The sequence below is a fragment of the Gossypium arboreum genome, chromosome 1, assembly GCF_025698485.1.
Source record: "Gossypium arboreum isolate Shixiya-1 chromosome 1, ASM2569848v2, whole genome shotgun sequence".
NCBI classification, from domain to species: domain Eukaryota; kingdom Viridiplantae; phylum Streptophyta; class Magnoliopsida; order Malvales; family Malvaceae; genus Gossypium; species Gossypium arboreum.
The window spans coordinates 13,764,050-13,783,458 of NC_069070.1; the positions used below are offsets into that span (position 1 = coordinate 13,764,050).

General features: G+C 36.1%; 1 non-coding gene across 1 annotated transcript; it reads right to left on the reverse strand.

Moving 5' to 3' along the window:
* Positions 1-2,049: 2,049 nt before the first annotated feature.
* LOC128281491 (small nucleolar RNA R71) lies at positions 2,050-2,156 on the reverse strand. Its single transcript, XR_008271711.1, has one exon. It is a non-coding gene; the product is annotated as a small nucleolar RNA R71 (small nucleolar RNA).
* Between the last annotated feature and the right edge of the window lie 17,253 nt (positions 2,157-19,409).

The following is a 19,409-nucleotide window of genomic DNA, read 5'->3' on the forward strand; positions in this document are numbered from 1 at the left end:
TAGATTTGCCACAGCCTATTTTTAGCAAGGTTGAAAGCTTCAACCTTGCCATGTGTGTGGCCAGCCATGGGAGGGCTCTCTTGGCTGCTGAATTTGCTATTTTTAGAAGCCCTATTCAGCTATAAAAGCCACCCTATGCTGCCCATTTCAAAGCATCCCTCAACATCCCTCATTCCACAACATTCTCTCATCCTCTCTTCACTTCTCTCAAAGTTTCCTCTCCATTTTTCCATCCCATTTTCCCTTCCTCCTGTGCCAATTTCCTCTCTTGAGAAAGAGGTGTTCTTCAGCCATCTTGGGCAGCAATCAAGGATTCATAGAAGCCTTTCTTGGTGAAGACAACGGAGACTAAGAACGGAGCAACAGTCAAGCTGCAGAGAAACACTGGATTTGCTTGTTGTTCCCTTTCTTTTTAATTTCTGTTGTTTTTATGATGAACATATCGATGAAAAATATTGTTTTTGAAATGGTTATTTTAATCAGTTTAGCTTGAATTTAATTCGTGTTGGGTTGATTATATTTTGCCTACTTGAATTATTAAATTAATGTTTATGCTGTTATAGGCCTCAGTGAAATGTTTGATTAAGTAAAATCATGTTTAGGTTATCTGGCATTATAATTGTTTAGATAACTAAAGAATTAATTGTTTAAACGAATTGAAATTGCAATTAATGGACTCGATTTTAATCGAGGCATGTTTAATTCTTCTAAGGTAACTGAAAATTAAATTAGCATTGTATTTGGCGATACATATGCCTTGCATAACTTGTAAGATTGTTGTGATTAAATTGTTTCAAGGTATGGCTACTTTGTTACTTCACATAATCTTTTACATGTTTATTAAATTGAATTAATCAGTTGAATCAACATAGGAATATGCGAGAGATAATTTAATTCAATAAGTATGTATGTGCCATAGCATGTTTACTTTATTAAATCTGTTTAGTCGGTTGAATTGGCATAGGGATATGTTCAAGAGATAAATGGAATTTTTTAATTAGTAAATATGTTCATAAGTTAGCAAATTACCGGGTTGCCGTGAATTTATTCATAACAGCGTAAGCACGAATTTAATATTTCTAAGTGAAAAAGGTATAATTAATCCAACACAATAATATCATCTTGATTAAATCTTAATTGAAATTGTGCACAAGAACTCTTTTATTTTATTTAAATTGTTTGCTTAGTTTTAAAATCTTAGTTTATAAATCACTCTTTTCAAACCAAAATTATTTTTACCTCACCAAAGTGTTTTAATTAATTTCATAAATAGTGCTTTTTACAGTCCCTGTGGGTACGATAACTCGACATTTACTTGTCACTTTATTACTTGTTACGATTGTGTACACTTGCACATTTCCACCGTTCCAAGTTTTTGGCGCCGTTGCCGGGGACTGTTTTAAAAAAAAAAACATTATTTGTGAATTTATTTTTACATTTTGGTTCTTTTATTTTCCTGTTCAATTTCACTTACTTAATTAATTCTTCTCTGATTATTTCAGGTGTTTATGAGTATTGATCGAATTATCGACTTACTCCCAGTGGACCTTGAAATAGAACGAACCTTTCGCCATAAAGAAGACAAGTGAACCAGAGAAGGATCGAAGAGATGAATTTCAAGAATATCAATCAAGGAAACGGAGCAAACCTTGCTCAAAATCCTATCCTTATTGCTGATGATAGGGATAGAGCTTTACGACAATATGCCGTGTCAGTTTTTAATGACCTTAATCCAGGTATTAGAAGACCTGAGATCGAGGCACAACAATTAAAATGAAGCGGTCATGTTCCGGATGCTTGAACGGTGGGCGATTCGATGGAATGCCTACTGAAGATCCTCATCTTCATTTAAGACTGTTTATGGAGGTGAGCGACTCTTTCAAGCTAGCCGGAGTACTCGAAGGTGCGTTACGATTAAAACTGTTCCCGTACTCGCTGAAGGATAGAGCTCGAGCCTGGTTAAACTCACTGCCACCGAACTCGATTTCTATATGGCAAGAGTTAGTAGAGAGATTTCTTGTGAAGTATTTCTCGCCTAGCAAGATTGCTAAGCTAAGAAATGAGATCACTGCTTTCCAACAAATGGATGATGAGTCCTTGTATGAGGCATGGGAAAGATTCAAAGAGTTATTACGAAAGTGCCCTCATCACGGAATTCCGCATTGCATCCAACTTGAGACATTTTACAATGGTCTCAACGCTCACACAAGGAAGGTAGTATATGCTTCTGCTAACGGTGCTATCTTATCTAAGTCTTACAATGAGGCTTATGAAATCATCGAGAGGATCGCCAGTAACAATTATCAGTGGCCAACCAATCGAGCAACGTCAGGAAGACGAGTTGCTGGAATCCTTGAAGTGGACGCTCTCACTTCACTTGCATCCTGTATCTTCGATATCTTCAATGTTAAAGAATCTTACCACTAATGGGTCTAATAACAGTGCGACTTAACCACCTAACCAATATGAGAATATAGCTCTGTGTCTATTGTGGGGAAGGACATGTGTTTGAAGAATGTCCGTCAAACCCGTAATCCATGTACTACATAGGTAATCGTAACCGAACCGAGGAAGGCAAGGGCGCAATCCAACTTTTACAACCCATCATGGCGAAATCACCCCAATCTTTCTGGAGTAACCAAAGGGTGGAGGCAAGAATAACTATGCCCAACCTAGACCAACCCAAATACCTAGTTTTTCACAAAGAAGTTCGAAACCGATTCAGTTTGAATCGTCCAATTGCTTAGAGAATTTATTGAAGGCATACATGGCGAAGAATGATGCCACTCCAAGGAATTTGGAGAATCAAGTGGGCCAGCTTGCTACTGAACTTAGGAACCGTCCACAAGGTCCTTTAGCTAGTGATACGGAAAATTCGAGAAATCCAGGAAAGGAGCATTATAAAGCACTAACATTGAGGAGCGAAAAAACGGTAGAGCCCAGCATCATTGAAGCTGAAAAGGAGCATGCTGAAGCTCAAGATTCGGAAAAAGTTCAACCGAGTGTTGAAGTTCCTGTTCCACTAGAACCAGAACCTGCAAGACCTGAAAAGGTAAGCTCAGAACCTGGCAATTCTGATCAGCCAACCATTCCGTTAGCAGTAAAATTGCCGCCAAAGACAAATCAACTAGTACCAACTCCAGTATATAAACCTCCACCACCTTACCCTCAAAGACTCTAGAAGCAAAAACAGGAGGTCCAATTCAAGAAGTTCCTTGACGTACTCAAGCAACTTCATATCAACATCTCGTTGGTTGAAGCACTTGAACAAATGCCAAATTACGTAAAATTCATGAAAGATATCCTATCCAAGAAGAGAAGACTTGGAGAATTTGAGACGGTAGCTTTGACGAAGAAATGCAGTGCATATCTTCAAGACAAATTACCCTCTAAGCTGAAGGATCCTGGGTGTTTTACCATTCCATGCAACATTGGAGCAGCTTATTGTGGTAAGGCACTATGTGACTTGGGCGCAAGTATCAACTTGATGCCTATGTCGATATTTAAGAAATTGGGGATAGCTGAAGTTCGACCTACTACGGTTACACTTCAGCTAGCAGATCGATCCTTAACACATCCAGAAGGAAAAATTGAGGACGTATTGGCACGTGTAGATAAGTTTATCTTTCCTGCTGATTTTGTAATTTTAGATTTCGAAGCAGACAAAGAAGTACCAATATCCCATTCTTAGCAACCAGAAGGACACTTGATTTGGAGTTTCGTAGCTCCAGTTATAAATGATTTAGTGACTATTGCTCAGGAAGACAGCTTGCAGTGAAATTATGATTATGTGGTAAACACTGAAAAAAATTTGTTAATGAGTTGCTTATTGATTTCTTATAAGCTTACTCTGATCTGTAGGTGTGGTTGGCCGAATATTGTAAGGGGTTAATACGTAGTTTGTATTTGAATAGTTAGATTAACGTGTTACTAATCCAATTTTAGGCGGTTCGTGTGTGGATCTCATCAGCATATCGTCGCAAACAGGTGTGTAACTGACACCCTCTTATAGACTAGATCGGCACAAGCCGAAAAGCCGAAAAGCCGAAATGCCGAAAAGTCGGTATTTTGAGATCTTGCGAGTGTGTGAATGCTCATGAGATTAATAGTGTGATATATATGGTAAATTAAAGTGATAAGACTGCAGGGTGCGCGATTTTGTGCATTTCGATATTTTTGGGCTTAATGGGCCAAAAACGGGATAATGGGCCAACGAGCCCAAATTGGTAAGAAAATGCGGTAAGTGTTTCTGATCGTACGTAAATGGCTATGTTATGTATGAAAACCTTAAGAATGGTTAAATTACTTGAATACCCCTATGTATGCAAAATTACCATTATACCCCTAGGGTTACTTTTGACTGAAAAGCATGACGATCTGATTCTATATGATGTATGCCATGATTATATATCTGTTGCATGGGGACTTGGGTTATACTATGGAGGAAGCGTTCTGGTGGCTATGCCACAATTATCTGATCTGGTGGCTCTTCCACATATATTTGTTCTGGTGGCTATGCCACGATTATCTGATCTGGTAGCTCTGCCACATATATCTGTTCTGGTGGCTCTGCCATAATATCTGTATCTGGTGACTTCGTCACAATATCCGCAACCTCATTGCGATTTACGTGGTGTGTAGCGGTTGGGTGGGTCGAGTAGTCTCCCACATGGTGTAAGGCTGATACGGGGTGTTATGAATGAGTGCAGGTTGGGTTTACGCATAAACATGTAATATCTTACGTTCTTTTATGGGCCTATAGGCTTTATTCGAATTTGCTTGCAGGCTAAGGCCAACGGGATAATGGGCCAACGAGCCCAAATTGGTAAGAAAACGCGTAAGTGTTTACGATCGTGCGTAAATGGCTATGTTATGTATGAAAACCTTAAGAATAGTTAAATTACTTGAATACCCCTATGTATGCAAAATTACCATTATACCCTAGGGTTACTTTTGACCAAAAGCATGACGATCGATTACGTATAATGTATGCCATGATTATATATCTGCTTGCATGGGGACTTGGGTTATACTATGGAGGAAGCGTCCGGTGGCTATGCCACAATTATCGATCCGTGGCTCTTCCACATATATACGTTACGGTGGCTATGCCACGATTATCCGATCTGTAACTCGCCACATATATACGTTACGGTGGCTCGCCACAATATCAGATCTGGTGACTTCGTCACAATATCCGGCGACCTCATTGCGATTTACGTGGTGTGTAGCGGTTGGGTGGGTCGAGTAGTCTCCCACATGGTGTAAGGTGATGCGGGGTGTTATGAATGAGTCTGGGTTGGGTTTCTGCATAAACATGTAATATCTGTTCTGTTCTTTTATGGGCCTATAGGCTTTATTCTGAATTCTGTTCTGGGCTAAGGCCAACGGGATAATGGGCCAACGAGCCCAAATTGGTAAGAAAACGCGGTAAGTGTTTCTGATCGTACGTAAATGGCTATGTTATGTATGAAAACCTTAAGAATAGTTAAATTACTTGAATACCCCTATGTATGCAAAATTACCATTATACCCCTAGGGTTACTTTTGACCAAAAGCATGACGATCGATTACGTATGATGTATGCCATGATTATATATCATTGCATGGGGACTTGGGTTATACTATGGAGGAAGCATCCGGTGGCTATGCCACAATTATCGATCCGTGGCTCTTCCACATATATCTGTTACGGTGGCTATGCCACGATTATTCGATCTGGTGGCTCGCCACATATATCTGATACGTGGCTCGCCACAATATTCAGATCTGGTGACTTCGTCACAATATCCGGCGACCTCGCTGCGATTTACGTGGTGTGTAGCGGTTGGGTGGGTCGAGTAGTCTCCCACATGGTGTAAGGCTGATGCGGGTGTTATGAATGAATGCAGGTTGGGTTTACGCATAAACATGTAATATCTGCTCGTTCTTTTATGGGCTTATGGGCTTTATTCAATTACATTCAGGCTAAGGCCAACTTATTCTGCTTCTATGGGTTGAGTGATTTAGACTATGGTTGGGTTATTTTACACACGAGTTTCCTAAACTCACCCATTTTATTTTCATCCACGCAGTAATCCCCAACCATAGTGGGCTTGGAGTCGTGAGGGAATTCGAGAGTGGCTACCCGCTCGAAAGTTTGATTTTCTTCGGTGAATGGACATCCTTTTATTTACGTTTGAAGTTTTGGGTTTTAAATGTAATAAGGCCGCTTAATTATTTTTGATGGTTTTATATGTTTTATTAAGATAGGTAATATTTATATTTAACTGTTGAAATTGGATAGCTTTAGGCGCGTTTTCAAAAAAAAAAGAATTGATTTCAAAATAACACGAAAACAAGCAAAGCTTCCGAATGAAGATATTTTCCAAAATTAATCACTTTTCCTAAAAAGGACTTAATCAAATCGGTTTCCTAGAAATATACATGACGTTAAGGTATGGCAATGGCTGTTTGCATGTCTAGGATTGGATCCAAAAGGAGTTTGGTACTTAAGCAGTCCGATGGACTCACCTCCTCTTTTCCGGTTTCCTACCTGGTGCACAGCTTCCATTCACTTTAACCTATAATGAAATCATCTTTTAAAACACTCAGTAAGTTTTCTTTCTGGATCGAAAATATTTTGAATGCTTCGATGTGGCATGTCGGATTCGGCCATAACGTCTGGGCCGGGTTTGGGGTGCTACACGCGTTCAGGACGATCAGGTAACATTTAACGTTTTCAAGTCAATACGATTTCCTGACACAATAGATGATTGTTCTGCAGTATCCAACTTAGAGGATTTAATAGTGGAGAAGGAACTCAACTTTGTTGAAGATCCTCTGGAAAGAATTTTGACATCAGACCCTCCAAGTGATGAAGAGGAGGATGGAAACTTAGCTTTGCTAGAAGTTAATCAAAAGGGATTTAATCCACAATCCCATTTCGAATCTTTGGATTTAGAGGAAAGAGATTACACACAACCGAAAGCATCAATCGAGGAGCCACCTAAACTAGAACTCAATGTATTACCTTCTCATTTAAAATATATTTATTTAGGTGATGCTTCTACTCTGCCTGTGATTGTTTCAACAGGGTTAACTACTGAGCAGGAAGAAAAACTTATCTTAGTTCTGAAACAATTTAAGAAGGCTATCGGATGGACCATAGCCGATATTCGCGGTATTAGTCCATCTGTATACATGCACAAGATTATCCTAGAAGATGGTGAAAAAGGGATGATCGATGGACAACGAAGGCTGAACTCAATCATGAAGGACGTAGTGAAAAAAGAGATTATCAAGTGGTTAGATGCGGGTATCATTTACCACATCTCGGACAGTTCATGGGTAAGTCCGGTCCAGTGCGTACTAAAGAAAGAAGGTATCATGGTCATAGAGGACGAGAATAAAGAGTTGATACCGACTAAAACAGTTACGAGATAGAGAATCTGCATCGAATACTAGAAGCTAAACAAGGCAACTAGGAAGGATCACTTCCCTTTTTCGTTCTTAGACCAGATGCTGGATAGACTCGCGGGGCGAGATTACTACTGTTTTCTCGATGGATACTCAGGGTACAACTAGATTGCGGTAGCACCAAAAGATCAACACAAGACCATATTCACCTGCCCGTACGGTACATTTGTATTTAGACGCATGCCATTTGGTTTATGTAATGCACCTGCTACATTTCAAAGATGTATGATGTCTATTTTCACTGACATGGTTGAGAAATTTTTGGAAGTTTTCATGGACGACTTTTTAGTGTTTGGAGATACGTACGATGATTGCTTAGCCAATCTGGCTAAGGTACTTAGGTGATGCGAAGAGACAAGCCTAGTCCTTAATTGGGAAAAGTGCCATTTTATGGTACGAGAAGGTATCGTTCTGGGGCATCAAATAACAAGACATGGGATCGAGGTAGACAGAGCAAAAGTAGATGTTATTGAGAAACTCCCACCTCCAACATCTGTAAAGGGTGTTAGGAGCTTTTTGGGCCACGCCAGGTTCTATCAAAGATTTATCAAGGACTTCTCCATAGTTGCTAAACCTTTATGCAAATTATTGAAGAAGGACACGATATTCAAAGTTAATGAAGAATGCTTAAAAGCTTTCAATGACTTGAAGAATCGATTAGTCACGGCACCCATAATTGTCACACCAGACTAGGACTTGCCATTTGAATTGATGTGTGATGCAAGTGACTTCGCAATAGAAGTTGTCATGGGCCAGCGAAGGAACAAAGTTTTTCATCCCATCTACTATGCAAGCCGAACTCTGACAGAAGCTCAATTAAACTATATGGTAACAGAAAAAGTGTTACTTGCTATCGTATTTGCTTTGGACAAGTTTTGATCTTATCTTGTAGGTACCAAGGTAACTGTCTATACAGACCACTCTGCAATTAAATATTTACTTGCCAAGAAAGACGCTAAGCCGAGGTTGATCCGATGGGTACTACTACTTCAAGAGTTCGATTTGAAAATTCAAGATCGAAAGGGAGTAGAAAACTAAGTAGCATATCACTTGTCCAGATTGGAGCCGCAAGAAGGGAATTCTCCACTTGTACCGATTCAAGAAACATTTCCAGATGAACATATACTGAAGGTAAGTCATGTCCATAATACCCCTTGGTTTGCTGATATTGCTAACTTTTTAGCTTGTGGTTTAATACCGTATGATAAGACATATCAACAAAGGAGAAAGTTTCTTCATGATGTGAAGTACTATTTCTGGGAGGAACCATATCTGTTTAAAAAGTGTGCAGATCAGATGATTAGGAGATGCGTGGCAGAAGAAGAAATACCACAGATTCTATACCACTATCACTCAGCCCCAAGTGGGGGTCATTACAGAGGAACTCGTACTGCAGCCAAAGTATTACAAGCCGGATTCTTTTAGCCAACACTATTCAAGTATGCATATGCATATGTAAAGAGTTGTGACCGATGTCAAAGAGTTGGAAATATCACCAACAGAAATCAGATGTCTCGAACAAACATCATTGAGGTTGAATTATTCGATGTTTGGGGTATTAATTTTCTTGGGCCCTTTCCTTCATCTTTTGATCACAAGTATATACTGGTCGCAGTAGATTATGTGTCCAAGTGGGTCGAGGCAGAGGCATATCTGACAAACGATGCTAGGGTTGTGATGAAGTTTTTGCAGAAACACGTGTTCACGAGGTTTGGAACCCCGAGAGCCATCATTAGTGATGAAGGGTCCCACTTTGTGAACAAGTGGTTAAAATGGTTACTAGACAAGCAAGGGGTGAAACACAAGGTTGCAATGGCTTACCAACCGCAGACGAATGGACAAGTTGAACTGGCAAATAAAGAAATCAAGGGCATATTGGAGAAGGTAGTTTACCCGAACCGACAAGACTGGTCCAAAAGACTAGATGACGCTTTATGGGCCTATAGGACAGCGTACAAGACACCTTTAGGGATGTCACCCTATAGGCTAGTTTTCGGTAAAGCATGTCATCTACCTTTGGAGTTAGAGCACAAAGCTTATTGGGCTCTTCGACAACTCAACTTAGAGCCTAAACTCGCAAAAGAAAGACGGATGTTCCAACTCAACGAGTTAGAAGAATTCCGAATGTTTTCATATGAAAATGCCAAATTACTCAAAGAGAGACTCAAGAAATGGCATGACAAACACATCCGGGTTCGAAAATTTCAAGCAGGTCAGCAAGTATTGTTGTTCAACTCGAGATTGAAGTTCTTTCCAGGTAAGCTAAAATCACGTTGGTCCGGTCCATTTACAATTCACAGAGTCTATCCATACGGAGTTGTTGAACTCCAAGGTAAGAGAGGTAATTTCCAAGTTAATGCTCAACGTTTGAAACACTATTGGGGGAATAAAACCGAACGGGATAACGTCTCGTTCATTTTGTCAGATATTTAATAATTTTCGTGTTTTGTTAAAAAATAATTTAGGGTCTATTTTTCGGGTTTAGTATGTTTAAATAAATTCTATCTAGGAGGTTGGAACTTAAGCGAGACCATTTGTAACCCCTCCAATCTTTCCTGGGAATTTATTTTAACATAATTTTCCAAGAAATTTTTCCTTAATCAATAAAATAAATTTTTGTTTTTCAAATAAAAGGGTCAATTTGATCCAATTTTTAATTTGCAACTCAAATTTTTAATTTTCATTAAGTCTAGGAATTAAATTGAATTATTTTTAAAATTTGATTGCTCTTTTAAGTAAATAATAAAAATTAGATGCCTTTTTTGTAAATATTTTTTAAAGGGCTTCTAGAATAAATGTTTTAGTTAAAAAATGATAATTATTAATATATAATTATACCCATTATAATATATATTAATTATTATCAATTTTTGGATTTTGTTTGATAAGTTTTGATAATAAGATGATAATCTTTAATATATAATTATATCTATTTATATATTAATCTTTATCAATTTAGCATGAAATTAGGATTTTATCTTTGTTTTAAAAATTAAATAGCAATTAATAGTTTAATATATGCATATATCTAATTATTAATTGTTGTTATCTTTATATAGGATTAGAATTTAGAATTTTATTAATTAATTTGTTTTAAGAATTCTACTCTAATTCCTATTTCTCCCCCTATAAATACTACCCATCTTCCCATTCACCTAACACTTAAAACCCAAAGCACCAAAATACCCAAGTTTCGAAACCTCAAGCAGCAACAGCTCCAAGCAGTCGGCCAGTACATGCCCAACTCCATCGCAGACGACGTCTCACAGACAACGCTGCTCGGTGCTCGAAAGGCCCCAACCTCACCTCGCACCAGCCTTCACCCAGCAGTACTTGTCTTCCGTACCATCCTACGTTCGCCCGAGTCCCACTTGTTGCCGAACGCCCGTGTTACTACCAGCCCTACTGCGCATCGCTTCTCCCACACGCACCACACCCGCACGCCCTAGCTGCTTGTGCGGCATTCCTTTCCCATCCATCCTAAGCCACAAACCTCCAATCCTTCTTTTAAATTCCCATCTTTTTCTTCATTATTATTATTAATTCCTAGAGTTTTTATATTTTTACAAAAAAAGGTGGTAAGACCTAGTTTTTCTTAATTTTAATTTTAATTAATTAATTTTTCAAATCATTGAATTACTAATAATTTTTATTAAAATTTATTGAGAAACTAATTTTTCCATCTTATGATCAGTTTAAACATGCCTCGCAAGAGAACTCGTGCTTCCGGTCAAACTGATGAAACACAAAACAAATTCCACTGTGAAGAAGCCAAAGTGAGATACGAATGTATCTTCAAAAACCAACAGATGCATCCAGAAAAAGGCTTCACTTTAAAGGAAAGCAACTACCGAGACTTAATAGCTCGTATTCGTCAAGTTGTTGAAACCCTAAATTGGGAGTTGTTTTGTGAAAAGAGACCAAGTGTGGATGAGGAACTAGTTCGTGAGTTTTATGCAAATTTAACTTTAGGCGAGATGATAGAAGTTCCAGTTCGCGGAATCAAGGTACCGATAAATTCAAATGCTATTAATGAACTCTTTGAATTACCAGATCTCGAAAACGATGAATATTCCATATTGATGAGCAATATCAAGCCTGAAAATCTGCGAGAAATTCTCGAGGAGCTTACAGTTGAAGGTTTCAGTTGGACTGTGTCAAAACAAGGAACCCACACGTGTTGAAGAGAATACTTAACACCTATTGCAAAGGTATGGTTTTATTTCATCCGTTTCAGCCTTCTGCCTAGCTCACATAGGACTACAATTTCATTGGAGCGAATGGTCTTACTATACTCAATCTTAACGGGTAAGAGCCTTGATGTGGGAAAGATCATCCTGAAAGAAATTCGAAACTGTGCTGCTAGACATTCTGGCCCTGCTTACTTCCCCTTTACAATAACTATTCTGTGCTTGAAAGTAGAAATTCTTGCTAATGTCAAGAAGACAGGGTACACCCAAGGCACAATTATAGATTGGGACCTCTACCGAGTAGTCGGAGACTCAGTTCTACAACAACGAGTTGAAGAAAGTGAAGAGCCTGAGGAACCTGATGAAGAAGAAGATCCCACGATGCAATCATTTGAAGTCCCTGATAAGGTGGACCCAGTTGAGCCAAAAGATGAATCGGATGCTGGAACTTCAATGTTTCGAGCTAAATCATCGAGCCCAGACCTTCGAGATGAGCTATCAAAACTGATGGACTTAATGCAACATATGCAATGGCAGCAACAAGCCTACTATAGATACTCAAAAATAAGGGATGACTCAATGAGAAGTGCTTTTAAGAAAATATACAATGACCCATTTATTTTTGTGCCTGAATTTCTAGATTTCATATTCGAGCCATGGACTCCACTCTCGAAAATGGAGCGAAGCGATTCATGCAAAGGCATTAGTGATGGAGCAAAAGATAAGTCAAATACAGAAGGGTCTGCAAATAAATAAAGGGAGGATCTTGACTTTATTTTATCTCTGTTCTTAGGTCATTTTAGGATTAAGTTTAATTAGGAATTTATTTCTATTTTTTGTATAATAAAACAGGAGAGGAAAATTACTAATAAAATGTGAGAAAGTCACAAAACTTAAAGTGTGGCAATAGATATATACATGTCTAGGATTGGATTTAGAAAGAGCTTGGTACTTAAGCAGTCAAATTGACTCACCTCCTCTTTTCTAAAATCCTACCTGGTGTATAGTATCTATTCACTTTAAACAATGAGGACATTGTTCATTTTAAGTTGGGGGGACCGAGAAATTGAATTATTTCCACTCAGGATAAAATTTTTCTTTTAATTATGATTAGGATATATTTTGTTCGGAAATTTGAATTCTGTTAAGTATGCTCAATTTAAGTATGAATAAAGTTCTATTATTTCAATAAATTATTATGTTAGCTTAATAATGACATGAATGTGTTTTTAAAAAAGCATGCAAATTCGTACCACAAAATTTTTAGTTCTTTAGGAAAGTTAGGTATGCATGAAAGTTTAAGTCTTTAGAATTGACTTAGTAAGTGTCATGAGGCGAAATCCTAGGGAGCATGAAACGTTGGAAATGATTTAGGCAACTATTGTTTGGACCATTTGAGCCTTTCAAGCCCACCATGGTATATTTTATCCATTGAAACCCGACTTTGAGACTATATGGCCTGATTTTATTCCGACCCTTATAATAATTAGCCATTACTTTTTGCTTAATAATCTTAAAATTGTCCCAAACACTAGACTCGGCAATATTCTAGATGTTGTTCGAAAATAAGTTTGGGGGAGTTGACAAGAAGTATCAATTGCTCGAGAATTACAGTACACAAAATAAGTGCTCGTGTTAATTGAAAAAAAAGCACATATATTTGAAAAAGAGCATATGAAAATCAAGTTGGTGTATCGAAGGTAAAAACTCTGAAGGTCCAGTTGATGCTGAGTCTAGGGTTTTTTTAAAACCAAAATTTATCCATCTTTCACTTACCCCTAGCCTAGCCAAATTACAACCCTGATAAAGACCTATTGATTCAAAGTCCTCATGCTACCTACATTAGTGGAGAGAAATTACTACGATCAACATATGAAGACATAAGTTAAGCTTAATGATTGCAGGTTAGTCTCTAATAAAGGAATAAAAATCAAATTGGTAAGGATTAACATGTCTTTATAACAAAATCATTTAGTCTAAATTTTGCTATAATAATAAGTGGTTGAATTTAAGTTGAACAATATGGATACTTAAGTAGCATAACTATCAGATTTCTTGTCTTTGAGCATAAGTATTTTAAGTTCATAATTTTGGGAAAAATGTTGTTCTGAAGGAATTTTTCAAAGGTGTTTCTGAGAGATTCTTTCCAAAATTTGCGCATTACTCGGGACGAGCAATGAAATAAGTTTGGGGGTGTGGAAACACAAAAATTTATATACTTTTTCATACCCAATTCTACTTAAATTCATGCAAATTCAGTTAAATTCTTGTCAAAAAATAATTAGATATTATCAAATAATAAACTTATGTTAAAAATATGAACATTATGAATTTTAATTAATTTTGTAGTTAATTTTGATTAAATTTGGTTATTTTTGACAGAATTACACAATTGGAGAAAAAGGGCCCGGTGAACACTGCGAGAAGAACAAAACCGAGAGCAATTTGAAGTATCGAGGCCAATTAATTTCCAGCCCAAGACGGTCCAGAAATGTGTATTAATTCATAATTAAATTATTTCCTATTTAATTTAGGTTAAATGAATTAATTTTAATTAATTATGAAGAAAGGGCCTAGTGAACCGCACTGGTTGAACCGAATGAAGTGAGCCGAACCAGCCACTAATTGGGCTGACCAGAACCGTCCATTGGCTGACCCAAATCAGAAAATTAGCTGATAAAATATGCTTGCAAAAAGGCCACTGAAAAACCTCCAAATTACGTTCAAACCCCACCTTTATTTTAGGCTTTGTAGATTTGCCCCAGCCTATTTTTAGCAAGGTTGAAAGCTTCAACCTTGCCATGTGTGTGGCCGGCCTTGGGAGGGCTCTCTTGGCTACTGAATTTGATATTTTTAGCAGCCCTCTTCAGCTATAAAAGCCACCCTATGCTGCCCATTTCAAATCATCCCTCAACATCCCTCATTCCACAACATTCTCTCATCCTCTCTTCACTTCTCTCAAAGTTTCCTCTCCATTTTTCCATCCCATTTTCCCTTCCTCTTGTGCCGATTTTCTCTCTTTAGAAAGAGGTGTTCTTCAGCCATCTTGGGCAGCAATCAAGGATTCATAGAAGCCTTGCTCGGCGAAGACAACGGAGACTAAGAACGGAGCAACAGTCAAGCTGTAGAGAAACACTGAATTTGCTTTCTGTTCCCTTTCTTTTTAATTTCTGTTGTTTTTATGAAGAACATATCTATGAAAAATATTGTTTCTGAAATGGTTATTTTAATCAGTTTAGCTTGAATTTAGTTCGTGTTGGGTTGATTATATTTTGCCTACTTGAATTATTAAATTAGTGTTTATGCTATTATAGGCCTCAGTGAAATGCTTGATAAAGTAAAATCATGTTTAGGTTATCTGGCATTATAATTGTTTAGATAACTAAAGAATTAATTGTTTAAACGGATTGAAATTGCAATTAATGGACTCAATACTTAATCGGTGCATGTTTAATTCTTCTAAGGTAACTGAAAATTAAATTAGCTTTGTATTTGGCGATACATATGACTTGCATAACTTGCAAGATTGTTGTGATTAAATTGTTTCAAGGTATGGCTACTTTGTTACTTCACATAATCTTTTACATGTTTATTAAGTTGAATTAATCGGTTGAATCAACATAGGAATATGCGAGAGATAATTTAATTCAATAAGTATGTATGTGCGATAGCATGTTTACTTTATCAAATCTGTTTAGTCGGTTGAATTGGCATAGGGATATGTTCAAGAGATAAATGGAATTTTTTAATTAGTAAATATGTTCATAAGTTAGCAAATTACCGGGTTGTCGTAAATTTATTCATAACAGCGTAAGCACGAATTTAATATTTCTAAGTGAAAAAGGTATAATTAATCCAACACAATTATATCATCTTGATTAAATCTTAATTGAAATCATGCACTAGAACTCTTTTATTTTATTTAAATTGTTTGCTTAGTTTTAAAATCTTAGTTTATAAATCACTCTTTTCAAACCAAAATTATTTTTACCTCACCAAAGTGTTTTAATTAATTTCATAAATATTGCTTTTTACAGTCCCTGTGGGTACGATAACTCAACATTTACTTGTCACTTTATTACTTGTTACGATTGTGTACACTTGCACATTTCCACCTTTCCACATAGAGAGTTGAAAGATATTCTCTTTCTTGAGTTTTTCTCATTACCAACCTTTGTTTCTTTCTTGTGTTGATAGTAGTTTTGGAATGTTTTTGCTGACAGCTTTGTTGTGTTCTTGTGGTTATTTTGTGACACTTTTTTAGGTATTCTTTGGAGAGTTTATTGATTGTATTTTGAGGTATTTGGCTGAGTGATTTATGATAATTGGGGTTGGTATTGGGACTATAATTGCTTCTTTGTGTAAGGGTAGATTGGGCTCAAACTAATAGGTGATCCGAACAATTGTTGAATAAAATCATTCACTAGTTGAGGCTCTGCAAATGTAGGATCGTTGTATCTAAACTGTGTTAAAAAAGATTATGTAACACCCCATACCCGACCCGATAGCTGGGTCTGAACTATAAGTTGTTACTTTCATGGCTGGAGTAACTACGACAATTTTATAATTCAATTACAAGAAAAATAAGTATATAGTATAGACACTCAGAAATAAGTTCAAAAAAAAAAAACAAAGTCCAAGTCCAGTACAAAATTACAAACATATAATTCGGCCCAATCGAAATGGCCCATTACTTGAAAAGATTAAAGGTCCATCTATGAGCTTGACTCATATGGAAATATAATCTTTAAGGATATGCAATCTTAGATATGATATGCAATCTTAGATATGATACAATCTTAGATATGATATGCAATCTTGAAGATATGATCTTGTAATCTTGGAGATTTAATTTGTAGATATCCTTTAATCTTAATCGTTGATGTAATTGATCTGTACCGTTGGATTTGGGGAGGCTCAACTATAAATAAAGGCCTCTCCCTTCATTGTAAATCACTTGAGTTTTGGGAAGCAATAAGAATTCTTGAAAGCATTCACTCAAATTTCTCTGCCTCTTGCGTTCTTACTCTCTGTGGTTTGTTCTTATTTTATTCTTCGTTTATCTTAGTTTTTCAACCTTTTTTTATTTTAATTTCTTCATTTTTCAAATATGTATATTTTTTCCTATCTTTTATACATTTGATTATGTATTTTATATATTATAATATTTAACCTTTTTATATAGTTTATTTTCAAATATATAATTTCTATGCATATATATATATATATTATATTATCATTTCATGTATTTTGAACTATTGCATTATATTTTTATAATTTGTAAATGTTCTATTTATTCATTTTTTTGTGTATGTCATTTATCTTATTTGTGAATAGTTTCATTTTTTTATATGCTATGTTTAATTATTTCTTTTATGTGCTATTTTATGATATATATTGTTGTATAATTTTTGCATGTATTATGTTTTTCTTTTAGTTTACTCATATTTTTATTTGTTTATTATCTTATATTTACCTTAGTATGATTTTTTTCATTAAACGTATGTTCATGTTATTTAGTTTTGTCATAATAATATTATTTATGTTTGTATGGAAATGTTAGAATATTTTGTACATCTACGCTTCATGATGCATTAATATGTCATCCTAAAACGTCATTTAAAAATAATATTCTAAGGTTTTTTTAAAAAAAAAATTAAAAGGCAATGCTTGATGTTTGGAAACTTCGAGAAAGGTAGTGCCCTAACTTACTGGGTTGCGACTTTTCTCGTTGCATTCGAATAGTCAAGCACCCTTCTAAGTGATTTTGAGTTTTCAAAACTTAAACAATTATTTCGAGATTTCAAAACATAGTATCCTAACTTACTGGATATGGCGTTTTGTTGTTTGAATAGAAATTTTCGAAAGACGAGCTTAGTTTGAAGGTTTTAAAATGTTGCGTCCTAACTTACTGGATGTGATGTTTTGACTCGTTTGAAATAAGTGAGCCTTAATTTTCAAAATTGAGACATTCTAATTAAAAGAGGTTTGCATCTTAAAACTTTCAAATTTCCGACATTAAAGACACTTAATAATCAATTAGGTACCAATTTTTGGGCGTTACGAGGGTGCTAACCCTTCCTCGTACGTAATCGACTTCCGAATCCATTTTCTCGACTTTCATAGACCAAAATTAATGTTTTAAAACAAAACATTTTATAAGGTGATCCAATCACACCTAAAAAGATTGGTGGCGACTCCCGTTTTCGTTTTTCTTAAAGTCGATTCCCATTTTCCAAAACTCGATTTAAAAATGGTTTTGACATATAGAATGATATATATTTTAGAGTTTTATACAAGCTACAAAAGCTCTAACGCCAACCCAAGGCCGAATTAGGACTAACCTGTCATATTTACAAAACTTCAAGTTGACGTCACAATGTCGGGGGTTCCTCGCCGTGATGCAACATAATGACTAGGTCTCGTCACAGTGACCAATACTCGATGTCGCGTCATGGTATGGTAACTTGATCTTATCGTGATGATAGTAGCTTGACGTCGCGACATGACAAACTATTTCTGCAAATTTCTAAATGAAACTTCAACCTACAATTCCAATAAACTAATATACACATTTATACCATACTTTTAGCCAAAACATGTAATCCTTATAAATCAAGCATGAGCAAGACACTTTAATCAATGGTGTACCAGTGCCACATTACCTAGTTTAAATCAATCAAACCTTTAAACTATATGCTTAATCATTTAAGGTATGAACATAACAACATTATACATTTCAACCAAAATATATTCTTACCAATATTCATTTGACCATTTCACTTATGCCAAACCTAATAAAACATATCAAAATGACCTTGTGACAATTTGAAATTAACCATTTAACTTAACATACAATCCATGTCATTCATTCAAGTTCAATTTCACCATCTACTTATCTAACCATTCAAAGTATCATACTTATAATCTTTATCATACCAAAACTTACCAATTGAGATCATTATGAATTCAAGCATCACACAAGATCAAACATGTATCACTTTGATCATATAGCAACCAATTACATAAGTTTCAACAATTATCAACTTATCACATAACATCAACACCAAATTGACCATTTGCACAACAAAGGTCTCTATGTACATACCACAAAGTCTAGGTTCAAAATGAATTTATAACTACCATCTCGAGATAGTGTGTAACGCCCTGAATTTTGGGTCTAGAAGTTCTGGGTTATGAGTGTAGTGACAATGAGACAGTTGCACACATAAGTTAAGTTGTGCTTTTTAGTGTTAGAATTGGCCTGCTGGTCCACTGGTTGAGTGAGTGTTAGTGTACTTTGAGGTTTCGGGTTCGAGTCTTGTGTACACTCTCTGGATGAATTTTTTTCTTCTTCTTCTTCTTTTTAAGTTTTTATTGTGCTACTTATTTTTATTTCATTTTATGTGATTGTAAATTATTTTATGATTTTATTATCTTTATTTTTATTTTTGGTCTCTTTTTGGACGTTCTTCCTCCTTTTCTTTTTGGGGGTTTTCTCTGGCTTTTCTTTTGGGATTGTTGTGATTGCTTGGGGAATGTTTTGTCTGTAGCCACTAGAATTTAGCTCTTCCATCATCATCTCCGATCTCATAACAAGTTTGGGATTAGAAACCTTGTCTTCTCATTATCGTTTTTACAAAATTTCTGTTTTGACATATTTTGTTTATACGTTAACCCGAAGGTTTTGGGTTCTAGACATTGGAAGTGAGGAGAAACCACCACTTTCTAATATATTTTTGATAGGGAAAAGATTAGGGA